The sequence below is a fragment of the Stegostoma tigrinum genome, chromosome 7 (assembly GCF_030684315.1).
Source record: "Stegostoma tigrinum isolate sSteTig4 chromosome 7, sSteTig4.hap1, whole genome shotgun sequence".
NCBI lineage: Eukaryota > Metazoa > Chordata > Chondrichthyes > Orectolobiformes > Stegostomatidae > Stegostoma > Stegostoma tigrinum.
In genome coordinates, this window is record NC_081360.1 from 86,355,609 (window position 1) to 86,362,902 (window position 7,294).

Consider the following 7,294-nt stretch of genomic DNA (forward strand, 5'->3'; position numbering starts at 1 on the left):
ATAGGAGTTTGGATGTCATGTTGTGGCTGCGCAGGGCATTGGTGAGGCCACTTTTAGAATATTGTGTTCAATTCTGGCTTCCTTGCTATGGAAAGATGTTGCTAAACTTGAAAGGGTTCATAAAAGATTTACAAGGAGGTTACTGGAATTGGAGGATTCGAGCTATAGGGAGAGGCTGAATTAGCTGGGGAATTCTTTTCCTGGAGTACCAGAGGCTGAGGGGTGACCTTACAAAGATTTATAAAATCAAGAGACAGGATGAATAGCCAAGGCCTTTTTCCCAGGGTGGGGGAGTCCAAAAGTAGAAAACATAGCTATAAGGTGAGGGGGAAAATGGACCTGAGGGGAAACATTTTCACACAGAAGGTGATACATTTATGCAATGAGCAGTCATGCAAAGTGGTGGAGGTGAGTACAGTTACAACATTTAAAAGGCATCTGGATTGGTACATGAAATGGAAGGGTTTTGAGGGATATGGGCCAAATGCTGGTAAATGCGACTAGATTCATTTAGGACATCTGGTCGGCATGGACGAGTTGGACCAAAGTGTCTGTTTCTGTGTTGTGTAACTCTATGACTCTATAACTTCCAAACCATGCTAGGTACAAAGATATTGTCTCAACTACAAGTGAACATTTTTGAATCCAAATTCAAGTTTAGTGTCCACATTCAGATCATTGAGTTGGGGCACAACCTAGCAGAGCAGATTCATCAACCTCAACTAGGAAATCTCAGCAGGATTCCGATAAGCTGCAGAGCTGGGCTGAGAGGTGGCAAATGGAGTTTAATGCAGACAAGTGTGAGGTGATGCGCTTTGGTAGGAGTAACCGGAAGGCAAAGTACAGGGCTAATGCTAAGATTCTTAGTAGTGTAGATGAGCAGAGAGATCTCGGTGTCCATGTACACAGATCCTTGAAAGTTGCCACCCAGGTTGACAGGGCTGTTAAGAAGGCATACAGTGTTTTAGCTTTTATTAATAGAGGGATCGAGTTCCGGAACCAAGAGGTTATGGTGAAGCTGTACAAAACTCTGGTGCGGCCGCACTTGGAGTATTGTGTACAGTTCTGGTCACCGCATTATAAGAAGGATGTGGAAGCTTTGGAAAGGGTGCAGAGGAGATTTACTAGGATGTTGCCTGGTATGGAGGGAAGGTCTTACGAGGAAAGGTTGAGGGAATTGAGGCTGTTTTCATGACAGAGAAGAAGGTTGAGAGGTGACTTAAGTGAAACATATAAAATAATCAGTGGGTTAGATAGGGTGGATAGGGAGAGCCTTTTTCCTAGGATGGTGACGGCGAGCACGAGGGAGCATAGCTTTAAATTGAGGGGTGAAAGATATAGGACAGATGTCAGAGGTAGTTTCTTTACTCAGAGTAGTAAGGGAATGGAACGCTTTGCCTGCAACGGTAGTAGATTCACCAACTTTAGGTATTTAAGTCGCATTGGACCAGCATATGGACGTACATGGAATAGTGTAGGTTAGATGGGCTTGAGATCAGTATGACAGGTCGGCACAACATCGAGGGCCGAAGGGCCTGTACTGTGCTGTAATGTTCTATGTTCTATGTTCTATGATTCCTTTTTTAATTTATTCCCTCATGAGACATGGATGTCACTAGCTTGGCCATCATCTACTGCCACAGGATAGAGCCCAGAACTAAGCACCTTTACCTGCTTTATCAATAACGTTCTTTCCATTCTAAGGTCAGAAGTACGGATTTTCACCAATGATTACACAGTGCTCAGCACCCAAAGCCAGTCCACTATTTACAAATGCAAGTCAGAAGTGAGATGGGTTACTTACCACTTGCCTAGATGGATACCACAAACTCAAGGAGCTTCATTAATCCAGGACAAAGCAGCCAGAATGATGAATCATAACCAGAAATATTCATTTCCTCCACCACCGATATTCAACACTGGGGTGCATATGATCTGCAAGATACGGTACAGGAAATCACCAAAGCTCCTTACCAAATGAGGTCAAACGCAAGGAATCCTGCAATGAGCTCACCTCCTGACTCCCTAAAGTCTGTCCACCATCTACAAGGCTCAAATCAGGGGTGTGATGGAACCCATGGCAGTCTAATAGAATTGACAGACAAGACAGTTGTCAATGCATAATGGTCTTCAACCAACTAGCTTCGGGGGCTGGTGAGCCTGAAGAATTTGATGAAGACCCACTCACTCATTCACCTGTTTCCCCAGCTGAAGCCACAAAAGCCATGGAAATGGTTGGGAACTTCACTCTTTCGCACTAAAATACAGAAAAGATGTCAGACTGCATTGATGACATGGCAGACTGTATCATACTCAGCTGAGGAAAACACAACAAGCAGAATAAGGTTTTATCAGCGCTAACACCCAACATTCTGCAATGTCTTTTACTGTACAAGGTCAGGCCATTGTATATTGTGAACAAATGAAACTTTTTTTGCATATTTACTATATCACTGTTTTGATTTGCCTTTGTTTTAGATAAGTACAGCACACTTAGAGGCAAATTAGGTGATACTGAGACTTCTGTGACTACTCAAAACTCTGCTTAACACAAATCGCAGGTTGGCCCCTATATAATTTAACTAATTGTGATTTTTCGGTACAGTAATGATGTAAAAGCTTTTTGTGACATTAAATTTACTTAACTATGCCAGTCCATGATGTTATGATTCATATCTGAAGCCATCCACCTTGACTTTGAATATTATGTGTTTTTTATTGAACAAAGTGCTCTTATATCTTTGTTTGTGTGTAGTTGGTGATATCAGGACTGTTTGAAAATAGCGCAACAGCAATAAACAAATCCTATTATCACTGGTATAACAAAGTGTGGAGCTGGATGAACACAGCAGGCCAAGCAGCATCTTTGGAGCTATTGTGCTCCTGTGACGCTGCTTGGCCTGCTGTGTTCATCCAGCTCCACACTTTGTTATCTCGGATTCTCCAGCATCTGCAGTTCCCATTATCCATATTATCACTGGTACCAGTGTTAAATTTCAAGGAGAAAACATCGGCTCTACGCAACTAAATAATTTACTTTCCAATTTACCAGTTGGCAATTCATGTTTGTGCTTTCAAGTCTGCATCTCCAAACTTTCATTTCTTCAGATCACTCCACACCAGACTTTCCTGGCGTTGATATGGATAATTTCTAACCAATATGTTCAGCAATGTTATTACACACCTCTAGAGCAGCTAGGACATGAACTCAGGCCTTCTGGCTAAGAGGTAGGGACATTGCCTCTGTGCCACAGGTGCCTCCCCCAGTATTGGCATATGGTGCATCCATGAGGATTTCTTTGCCATTTGACAAGCATAACAATGCAGGGGAGAATAACAACTAATTGAGGCCATCATTTTCACTCTGCTGCTCACAAGGCTTTTCTTAACACATATTATAAATGTAGGTCTGCCTGCACCTCCTGGCTTATGTCATCTTTGCCTTCCTATCTAAGGCGAAAGTACCTGAGAAAGTGTAGCTCGTTTGCAGCCAAACAATTTATGCCCTGTTGACTCTGTATGTTCAATTGTGAGTGGGGAAGGGTGGCAGAAGCTGACTCAACTCTCCTCAGTTTCCTCATGTACCTGTTGCTCACAGATACTGAATTAAAACAAAATACACTTAAATAGCTGTTATGTTACACTGATGAAGATTTATGAAAAGGTGACTTTAATCCTGCCATGGATTAAACCTTTACTTGCATATGGAAAATTGCTTTCTCTTGGTTGAATTGTCAGCAAATGACTCTACTACTAAAGAGGTAGATGACTTATTAAATTACTGCTTGTTTGTGAGGTAGTTGAAAAGTAATGATTTTGCCGCAAAGATACTGCAGCTAAAAATGCACTGCCAGCAATTTCAAATCCACAGCATTGCTAACACACATTTAGAAAAGAAAACGCAGCCTAACACTTATAAATAAAGATGTTTGCCATCTGTTTTACTGGCAGACTCACAGTTAAGAATATTTCCACCTAAAGGCAGTATTCATTCCCAATACTTGCCAGAGGATATCATCCTTGAGATTAATTCAGACAGATTGTAAATCAATGTAAACAAGTGGGAGAATGGAATCCCAGTTGGATAAGATGCATCACTGGGGTCCTGCAAATCAGGGCAGCTTAGTGTCAACTATTTCTCTATTGAAGGATAACATCTACTGAGGGTCATGTGTTCCTGCTGTGTGTTTTACATGGCCAAACAGACCAACTCTGGACTCATAGGTCCTTGGGGCAGGAGATCCCATGAGAAAGTGGCTTCTGTCCCATGAGGTAGTGAAATCCAAAGTTTGCTTTTGATCTTTCTTTTCCTTCGCTGCTGTTCACATCACTATTTCGAGGAGTTGCATCCAGTCATTAATGTCACTTCAGGAAGAGCTTCAAAATTGCTTTGTTGCATTCTCTTTGTCCTCCCCAAATGTTGACAAATTGGAAATTGAGACTGAGTGGGAAAGATGCATTTTATGAAAGATGTACATTACAGTGTCTAGTACATTGAGGTTGATTTTGCAGTTTTGCTTGAATACTTAAGGAGCTGACTTCAAGAACACTAGTATTTGTTGCATGGCCTATCAAATCTAATGGATATGGTGGAAACAATGCTGATGGGGTTTCGCAAGCATTCACAGTATTGCAATGTAGGAGTGTAGTGGTGATAACTCCACTGAACTCCACGTCTTTGGTAAACCTGGGCAGGCCATTGGTGTCAAACACTCGCCATTGTAGACTATAGAAATCTGAGTCAGTGCATCTGGTCCAGGGTTGGATCTCCTTGCCAAGGTGCCATATTCCAGAGATTTTCTTTAACACATGTGGGAGATGGAATATTTACTTCACTGTGACTAGGTTGACATGGGTTATGTTTTGCCAACCTTCAAGGATAGACCCAGTTCCTTGTATGATAAATTTAAGAGATCGAGAATGGCTTCATCTGGTGCAAAGTTGGAAATGGCAGCACAATCATTCTCAAACTGCAGGTCGTGTATGTCTATAGTGGTCAGTTTAGTTTAGGCATGAAGGCGCCAGCAGTTCAACTTTTCTATCTAGGCAGAATTTAATACAGATATCAGAGGGCAGTTGACCTTCCATGAGGAGAATAGCCAGATCGAGATATTTTCAAATCAACTTGTTTAGAGAAATCATTACATACAACTGGAGAATTTGGGACACGAACCCAAGGCTCCTGGCTCAGAGGTAGTCCCACGACCACTGCAGCATAACAGCTCTAATTACCAGAGATAAAGGGAACTGCAGATGCTGGGGAATCCGAGATAACAAAGTATGGAACTGGATGAACACAGCAGGCCAAGCAGCATCCTAGGATGCTGCTTGGCCTGCTGTGTTCATCCAGCTCCACACTTTGCTATCTTAGCCCTAATTACCAGATCAATTGTAAAACATACAAGGGTTATCACACAGCCTTGTGTGAACAGAGACTGGATATTGAAAGTATCTGTTTAAATTTGCCCTCTCAAGACAACTACAGTCATATTATCACGAAGTAATTGAACCATTGTAATGAAATGGTGACATTTTTTGGACATCCAAATCTTTGCAACCTGATCCACAGACTGTTGCAATTAAATGAGTCAAATGAATTGGTCAGATTAATGAATACAAAGAACAGTTTCTGACACTGTTCTCCGTTTTTCTCCAATTTGTCTGTCAGCAAAGCCCACGTCGGAGATTTCCCTGGAAAGTCTAAAGCCGCACTCTGTTTTCCAGAACCAGGATGTAGGCAATTCAGGAGAATATGTGTTAGGATTGTCCATGTTATGGACAACAGCGAACCACCTCATTAGATTTCAAAGGATGTTTGTGGCCTTGGTCTATGAATGGCCCTGGTGGTTTCCAAACAATGGTCAGCAAAGCATCGGATCGCTCAGGCTTTCTCTTTCCATCACATGTTCTTTATGCTCTGGATTTTGTTTGTCACTCTTGAACTTTTGGAATGCTGCCTTCTTACCTCATAACCATGGCTTCTTCTAGCAGGCAGTGAAGCTGCTCATTTTTGTTCCAGATAGTCACATATTTCAGGATTGTTTTTGTTGAACCAGCCCTAGTAGCTACAAAATAATCAAATGGTCAGAGCCCAGGGGTCTAATACAGCTAATTTTCTATGATCCCAACGTTTTGGAATTAATTTGGACAAGTTCAGATTTTTCTGATTGGTCAGCAACTGCACTTCAAATTCTAGCAGGTGGTCAAGGTCTGTAACTACAGTCTGAGGGTATGCTGGAGGCAGGTTCAGTTGCAACAATCAAGAGGGAATTGGATGGTTAGGCAGAAAAAATAGCACTGTGTGAGATACTCATTTGGAGAGGCAGATCAGGCACAATGGGCAGAATGAACTCCTTCTGTACTGTAACTATTCTGGAATTCAGAGTGAAATTGATTACTGGGTTGGATTTTGAAAAAAAAATTATCTGTGGGATGTTGGCATCGCTGGCTGGCCGGCATTTATTGCCTATCCCTCGTTGCCCTTGAGAAGGCGGTAGTGAGCTGCCTCCCTTACGCTGCAGTGCACCTGCTTTTGTTGACCTACAATGCCATGAGGGAGGGGATTCCAGGATTTTGACTCAGCGACAGTAAAGGGATGGTGATATACTTCCAACTCAGGAGGGCGACTGGCTTGAAAGTAACTTGAAGGTGGTGGTATTGCCATGTATCTGCTGCCCTTGTCATTTGAGATGGAAGTGTTTGAGGGTAAAGTACTATCTGCCATCTTTGGTGAATTTCTGCAGTGCATCTTGTAGATAGTACACACTGCTGCTGCTGAGTGTCGGTGGTGGAGGGAGTGGATGCTTGTGGATGTAGAGACAATTGAGTGGGCTGCTTTGTCTTGGGTGGTGTCAAGTTTCTTGAGTGGTGTTAGATCTGCACTCATCCAGGTAAATGGAGAGTTTTCCATCAGACTCCTGACTTGTGCCTTGTGAATGATGGACAGGCTTTGAGAAGTCAGGAGATGAGTTACCGCAATATTCCTAACCTCTGACCTGCTCTTGTAGCCATTGTGTTTATGTTGAGTTTCCGGTCAATGATAACCCCTGTAATGCCAAGGGGTGGTGGTTGGATTGTCTCTTATTGGTGATGTCATAGCCTGATATTTGTGTGGCATGAATGTTATTTGCCATTTGTAAACCCAAGCCTGGATATTGTCCAGATCTTGTCGCATTTCAACACAGACTGCTTCAGTATCTGAGGAGTCACATTATGTGCTGTGCATTATGCAATCATCGGTGAACATCCCTTTTTCTGACCTTATGAAGGACGGAAGGTCATTGACAAAGCAGCT